We start from the raw sequence: 8,200 nt of genomic DNA on the forward strand, positions 1-8,200 counted from the left end.
GTGTCTTTTTCCCCACTTGGAGCCGAACCCAGAAGGACATTTCTTTCATCACTAGTCTCTTCTTAAAAACCTCCACTGATGGAGTGCCCACGATTTCTGAAGGCAACTTCTGTTTCACTGGTTAATGGTTAAAGGCAACCATGATGCCTTTTGTGGCAAGTGGGAGTCACGTGGCATCTTGTTGCACTTAGCCTGTGTACTTATTCAGGATTTATGGGATAAACAGATGAGGCGAATTTCCCCTAAGACCCTCAAACGAAACCAAGCAAAATTATGATTTAGTATAGTCTTTCTCAATCTTGGCAACTTTACTGTGGACTTCATTCCCAGAATTCCCAAGCCCAGGAATTCTGGAAGTTAAAAGTCCAAACATCTTAAAACTGCAAAGTTTGAGAAAAATTGATTCATGCTGGAATGGGCACAATAACAAATGGGTTTTTTGGTAAAGTTCTTTTTATTCCCCAACACAAGTAAAGAGAATGGATGAAATAGATTGCCTGGAACACCAAACCACAGAGCTCTTGTTGTGGTAGGAATAGAAATGCCCTACAAAGATTTGTAGAAAGTTACAAATTACCTCTCCTAAAAGAATGAAATCTTTTGGGAAATATTATAAAAGGCAGAATATAATATTTCCCTAAAGGAGAAACCTGCTTTTGGAAACCTTTCTTAATAGCCCCAGCAGGGCTGGGCCAGCCTATCTATAAGACAAAAAACCTTCAGCTCCAGGATGATGGGATTATCCTTCAGGGCAAAGCCATTCAGCCACAATAGGAACTGCATTGCATCAGTCCAAGTTTCAACCAAGCTTGACTCAGAAAACTTACAAAGTTAGCTATAATCCCTGCATAGCCCCATGGGAGTCTGACCACAACCAATATAATACATGTCCTTGCCACAGGAACAGGAAGCTCAAGGGCAAGGCCCAAGAGAGGTATAAATATTGTTCTCGCTAAACTCCATGTGTTCAGCTGCCCAGGATCTCAAACCCATGTGATCCTCTCCATCAATAAACCATCTTTCCAATCATCCTCCATGTTTCCAGTGTCTTTCTCCCCACTTGGAACTGAACCCAGATGGATATTTCTTCCAACAGCTTCTAACTAGTAATCTGGAATCTATGCATGGCAAAGCTGTCTACCATGATTGCCTACTTCATGCATTGGCCTCTGGCTCGAAACCCAGGTGGGATCACATCTATTTGGTGCTTTGATAAGATAGGATTTTTTGATTTTTGATTTGATTTAAAGTTTATTTATATGCCGCCCTTTTCCCTGGGGGGACTCAGGGCGGCTTACAACTTAAAAAGGGGGGGGGGAGACAAACTTTTAACATATAAGACAAATACATAATTAAAACACAACATTCATACTATTCGGGCGGGTTGTAGTCTTAACCCCAGGCCTGACGGGATAGCCAGGTTCTGAGGGCTGTGCGGAAGGTCTGGAGGGTGGTGAGGGTACGAATTTCCATGGGGAGATCGTTCCACAGGGTTGGAGCTGCCACCGAGAAGGCTCTCCTCCACGTAGTTGCCAGTCGACATTGACCGGCAGATGGGACTCGGAGGAGGCCTAACCGGTGAGATCTAATAGGTCGTGTGGAGGTAATTGGCAGTAGGCGGTCTCAAGTATCCAGATCCACTACCATGGAGGGCTTTATGGGTGGCAAGTAGTACCTTGAAGCGTACCCGGAGATCGACAGGTAGCCAGTGCAGCTCGCGGAGGATAGGTGTTATGTGGGTGAAACGAGGTGCACCCACAATCGATCGCGCGGCCGCATTCTGGACTAGCTGAAGTCGCCGAATACTCTTCAAGGGCAGCCCCATGTAGAGCACATTGCAGTATTCCAGCCTAGAGGTAACAAGGGCACGAGTGACTGTTGTGAGAGCCTCCCGGTTCAGGTAGGGGCGCAACTGGTGGACCAGGCGAACCTGGGCAAATGCCCCCCTGGTCACAGATGACAAGTGATGTTCGAAAGTCAGCTGTGGGTCCAGGAGGACTCCCAAGTTGCGGACCCTGTCCGAGGGGCGTAGTGTTTGACCCCCCCAGCCTGAGAGATGGAATACTAGCCAAATTGGTGGGAGGGAAACACAACAGCCACTCGGTCTTATCTGGGTTGAGCACGAGTTTGTTAGCCCTCATCCAGTCACTAACAGCTTCAAGTCCCTGGTTCATCACTTCCACCGCTTCATTGAGTTGGCACGGGGCGGACAGATACAACTGGGTATCGTCCGCATACTGGTGGTATTTTATCCCGTGCCGCCGAATGATCTCGCCCAGCGGTTTCATGTAGATGTTGAAAAGTAGGGGGGACAGGACCGAACCCTGCGGCACCCCATATGTTAGGGGCCTAGGAGTCGATCTCTGCCCTCCAACTAACACTGACTGCGACCTGTCCGAGAGGTAAGAGGAGAACCACCGCAAAACAGTGCCTCCCACCCCCACCTCCCGCAGTCGTCGCAGAAGGATACCATGGTCGATGGTATCGAAAGCCGCTGAGAGGTCAAGGAGAACCAGGATGGAGGCGTAGCCTCCGTCCCTGGCTCTCCAGAGGTCATCGGTCAATGCAACCAAAGCGGTTTCTGTGCTGTAGCCAGGCCTGAAGCCAGACTGGAATGGGTCAAGATAGCTAGCTTCCTCCAAGGACCGCTGGAGCTGAAAGGCCACCACCTTCTCAACAACCTTCCCCACAAAGGGGAGGTTGGAGACTGGACGATAATTGTTAAGAACGGCTGGATCCAAAGATGGTTTCTTCAGGAGGGGTCTTACCACCGCCGCTTTAAGTGCGGCGGGAAAGACCCCCTCCCGAAGGGAGGCAGTAACAACCGCCTGGATCCAGCCCCGTGTCACCTCCCTGCTGTTAGCAACCAGCCAGGAGGGGCACGGGTCCAGTACACATGTGGAGGCACTCACAGCTCTCATGGCCTTGTCCACGTCCCCAGGGGCAACATCCTGAAACTCAACCCAGGGGTGGTCTACCAGATTATCCCCTTGTGCCTCGGCTGGATCTGCAGAATCGGAGTCCAACTCTGACCGAAACCGAGCAACTTTGTCCGCTAAGAACTGGACGTAGTCCTCAGCCCTACCCTGCAGGGGATCCTCCGTAACCCTCCTATTAAGGAGGGAACGGGTTATCCTAAACAGGGCGGCTGGGCACGACTCAGCGGAGGCGATCAAGGTGGCAATTACCAGGCATGTAGTTCAGGATACAACTCATATTTCAAAAGTAGGCAATAAATGAGCAAATAAAGAGCCAGTTTGATCTAATTGTTAAGGCATTGGGTTAAAAAGCAAGAGTCAGTAAGTTGAAGTCCTGCCTTGGCCATGAAAGCCCCCTTCACCCAGTCACTTACTCTCAGCCCTACTCATCTCACATTGGTAAGGTGACCAGACGTCCCGCATCTGGCGGGACAGGCATGCCTTTTCATAACTTTTCCAGCGTCCTGGGCCGTTCTCAAAAGACCCCGCTTTATTTTGGCGCTCCCCGCCTCCCCTGCCCATCAGCTGCTGCTAGCTCGCTCATTCCGTTCCCCCATCTATTCTACACTAAAAATCTAAGCCAGCCCAGCTTGCCGCTCACTGATTGGCCTGGACTCCAGCCAATCAGTGAGCTGGCTGGGATGGAAAACTTTAAGCACGCCGCGTGCTTAAAGTTTTCCATCCCAGCCAACTCACTGATTGGCTGGAGTCCGCTTAGCACGCCGCGTGAATCGCACGAGTCTCCATTTCGCCTTTGCCGTTTGTTTTTGCTGCTGGTGAGTAACTGGTGGGAATCGGGAGGCTTCGCTGCTTCGGGTGGGCGGCGGCGGCCTTTAGCAAGGGAATGCCTTCCCTTGCGAATGCCTTCCCTAGGGAGGCCGGGGTCTGGCTTCCCCCCCGCCCCACCTCCTCCACTAGCCTTTGTCCCCATTAGGGTGGCTGGGGGGAGGAGGAGACGGCCCTCCTCTCCTTCTCCCCTTTGCGGAGTTTGCCTGTGTCTCCCACTGGTGCCGCCCAAGCCAGCGGCCGTCACCGCCGGCTCCTCGGGTCGCAGCTGCCTCTTTTGCTCTGGGCAGATCAGCCACGCGGCCATAGATAGAAAGCACAGAGCCCTTTGCAAGTCCGCGAGGCATGGTCGCTTCCCACCGCAGTACAGGCGCTGCCACCGGCGGCAGAAGATCTGTTGCTCTGCGCGGGGTTAGTGAAACAGCCGCCGCCGCCCCCCTCCCCTTCCCTGTGTGCGAGAAAGGCACCCACTCGCCAGCCCGCCCACTCTTGGGCTCCGGGGGCAGCGCATGGCCGAAGTGGAGAGAACGGCCGCATTCCGCTGACCCGCGTAATCCCGGGGTTTGCCCTCCCACCCTCAACCCCACTTTAACTTGGCCCGGGAACGCTGTGAAGCCACAATGAGCGGAGGGCGCCCTCTGAGCACGTGCAGAGCACCGAACGGTCCGGAGCCTCCCCTGCCCAGTGCTTGGGGTTCCTCCAGCCAATGGCAGCTGGCCAGACAGCCCCAGCCTCCCTCTGTCTCCCGTGCCCGGGCAACCAGCGCCCCCTCACCAAGCGAAGAGCCGGAGCGCAGCCGAGCAGGTGAGTGGCCTGGGGAGGGAGCCTGGTGGGCGGCCCGGCTTCTCCTCTGGCCCCCACGTGCCCTTGCGCGGCTCCGATCCTCTCTTCTTCTCCCTGCCGCCTGTCTTCCTCTCTTTTTCCCCTTCCAACCATCCCGCTTCCTCCCTCTGCCGCCTTTGTTCCCCAGCCCCAAACGGGGCTCCCGATGCTGGGAAGTGGGCGGGAGAGAAAAGCGATCAGGCGGTGGGGTTCGCTGGATGGGCGCTTATTCCAAAGGGAAGCTTGGAGAGAGAGCCTAGAGGCCGTGCAACATGGGTCCTGCTGTGGCTAAGAGCATGGGAAGGTGGACAAAGAGGAAGGGGCAAGGCCGCGGGGAGCGCATCGCATCTCCGCCCTCGCCTCCTCTCTTTTCAAGAAGGGGTGGTGGGGAAAGATGGAGATGGGGAGGAAGCGGTTTGGGGGTGGGGGCTGCCGGGTATCCCGTGTAGGGGAGCTGCGGGGTAGGAGGCAGAGAAGTGGGGGTCCGGCAACAGGTTTTCACTCACGCGAATGTCTTGGTATTACAATGTGGAGGGCCGTTCCTCACTGAGGACTGGCCGCAGCACCTTCCCAGCACCGCCGCTACCACGCTGGTTCCTTCGCGCCCCTCCCACCCCTCTGCCTCCTCCATGCAAGAGCAGCGGAGCAAACGAGCAGCCACGGCCATCGTTGTTTTTAAACGAGGCTCCGCTCACTGCTCATCCCGATCCTTCAGGGCCGGCGAGCGCCAAAATAAAGCTGAATCCTTTTGAGAGGGGACGGGCGCGATTGGCAACGGTGGAGGCCGTGCCGACGCTTCCCAGGTCGCGCCCATCCCCTCTCAAAAGGATTAGGCTTGGCCACCGCTTCCTCCTCTTCTTCTTCCCTGTCTGCGGTTCTGATTGCAGTTGCAAGGAGTGGGAAAGAGAGGAAGGACGGAGGGAGGGGGGAAGGAAAAGAAGAAGGGAGGGGGGAGAAGATGGAAGGAGAAAAGATGGAAGGAAGGAGAAAGAATGGAAAGAGAAGGAGGAAGTTGGAGAAGAAAGGAAGAAAAAGAAGGGAGAAAAGAGGGAAGGAGGTAGGAAGAAAAGGGGTAGAGAGGGAAGAGAGGGAAAGAGCAGAAAGACAAAGAGGATGAAGTTGATAGGCAAGAGGAAGGAGGAAGGAAGAAAAAGGGAGGGAGAGAGGAAGGAAGAAAAGATGGAACTAGAAAGGAAAGAAGGGAGGGAGGGAGGAAAGGGGAAGACAGGGAAACAGCAGAAAGACAGAGAAGGTGAAGGTAGATAGGCAGAAGGAAGGAAGAAGGAAGAAATAGGAAGGAGGGAAGGTGAAAGGATGGAAGGAGGAAGGAACAGAAGCAAAGAGGAAGAGAGAAATGAGCAGAAAGACAGAGAAGGTAGATGGGCAAAAGAAATGAAGCTGAAAGAATGGAAGGAGGAAGGAAGAGAAAAGGAGGAAGGGAGTGAGTGAGGAAAGAAGAGAGGATGGAAGGAGAAAGGAAGGGAGGGAAAGAGCAGAAGACGGATAAGGTGAAGGTAGATAAGCAAGAGGAATGAAGGAAGAAGTGAGGTGTCTCGAGGAGGGGGAAAACATTTAGTGACCAAAGTTACAATGGCATTGAAAAAAGTGACTGATTACCATTTTTCACACTTAGCGACCATTGCAGATCCTGATCAAAATTTTGTTTGGCAACAGATTTGTATTTATGCTGGTTTCAGTGTCCTGAAAGGTCAACACCTTTAACTGCTTGTTCTATTAGGGCAGGGTCCTTTTCAAGTTTCTTTCTCCGACAGTTGAATCATTGGGGGCACACGTTTCTTGTCTGATTTCCTAGGCAGCATTTGATCCTGCAAGGACATTCCCACATTTTGTTAAAAACCTAACCCCACAAGACCGAATTATTTCTTTGCTTCTTTTAATACCCATGTGGGAACACCCTTAAAGGATATTTGAACACCTTCCAACCCAGTTCTTATATTCACCATTATTCACTCACCAATGAACCATAGCACTGTTCACTAAATCTGCTATGAAGCTTTAGAAAATGAATTATCTTAAAGAGTTGACCAACTAAAGGTTTGTCAATCCAGGTGACTTTAAATTAGCAGTTGGAAAAAGACTAGTGTTTTTAAAAACATACATAATAAAGCTTTCTTGGTTTACATCTTTCACCTCTTCAGAATTATGCTGTAACCAAGCCAACTCCTACAGCCAATATAGGTAAGCTAAACTTAATTGGAGTTACTGAGCTGCTAGTTAATAGAATTGTAGTTTGATTATGACTGCAAGTACTGTGAGAATTCATATGCACTACTGATAGCAACATAGGCAGTATTTTATTAATGTTATCAATCACCTCACCCAGGAGAGAGAAGAGATTCTTTAGGGCAAGAGCACAGAACATCAGGCTGTATCATGATCAGCTTCAGTGGGAAAAACTGAAGGGATGGGAGCAATGTTCCCTCTAATTTTTTTTCAGTGTGAGCAGAAAAGTATAGTGTTTGAGCGGCATATTTTCATGCCTGAGCACCTGAATTTTTTTCACAGATGTCACCTAAGACAACAACAAAATCAGTATTATTTGAAACTCAAAGTTATGTTTATTCAAGGTACCCGCTTAATTAAAAGTGTTATATAATATCAGTATCACTTAACGACGCTCCTGCTTAGCAACCAAAATGTTGGCTCAGAAAGTCTGGCATTTGAAGCATGCAAGTCTTAAAGCTGTTCTTACAAGACCCTTGCACCCCTAACCCTTTAGGGGAAAAAAACCCCAGGGGTCTTCAAACGTGACAGCTTTAAGATTTGTGGACTTCAACTCCCAGAATTCCTCCCTGAGGGGAATTATATATTTGGACTGTTTCATAGTTACATTAGAGAACTACATTGTTAGAACTTAGCACAAAAGATACCTTTTATCTGAAAATCCAAATAGAGTAAACCTGCTATTATCCCAGAGCACTAATGTCATTTGTCCCAATCTGTTTTACGAGTCTGTATTAAAATAGATAGAAATATTTTCACTAAATTTTATAGATCTATATTTCAGGAACCTATCAGAAGTTAGGGCAAGATAAGAGTGGAAGAATGAATTTTGTTGCAGGTCATGGGGATTTTTTCAGCATCTTAAAAGTGGAGCGCATGTGCATTGAACTAGCAATACCCATTTAATAACAAAAGGAAATGGCTGAATTAAATTTGGTAAAGTTGCAATCGAGCTGTAAAAAGCTTGTGGTTTTTAAAATCATAGAATCAGAAGGGATACTGGAGGTCTTCTAGTCCAGCCCCTTGTCCAAGGCAGGAGTCTATATCATCTGAGACAAATGGCCATCCAGTCTTTTGAAAACCTGTAGCAAATGAATTAATATTCCATTGATTTTAATTGTTCTTACTGTCAGATTTCTCTTTATTTCCAGCTTGAGTCTCCTTCTGACAAGTTTCCATTGCTTCTTGTCCTGTCCTCCTCAGGTGCTATTGCTGCCACCTCCTCCTCCTCCTCCAACAGCACCAACACATTTGCTGCCCAGTGCTGCGGCTGAGGTGAAGCCGCCAAAGCTCCCGCTGGCGCCCCCGCAGCGTTGGGCGGAAATCCGGCAGTGCTGTTGGAGGAGGAGGCGGCGAACCAGCCTGCCACC

Source organism: Thamnophis elegans, chromosome 7 (genome assembly GCF_009769535.1).
Source record: "Thamnophis elegans isolate rThaEle1 chromosome 7, rThaEle1.pri, whole genome shotgun sequence".
Taxonomy (NCBI): Eukaryota; Metazoa; Chordata; class Lepidosauria; order Squamata; family Colubridae; genus Thamnophis; species Thamnophis elegans.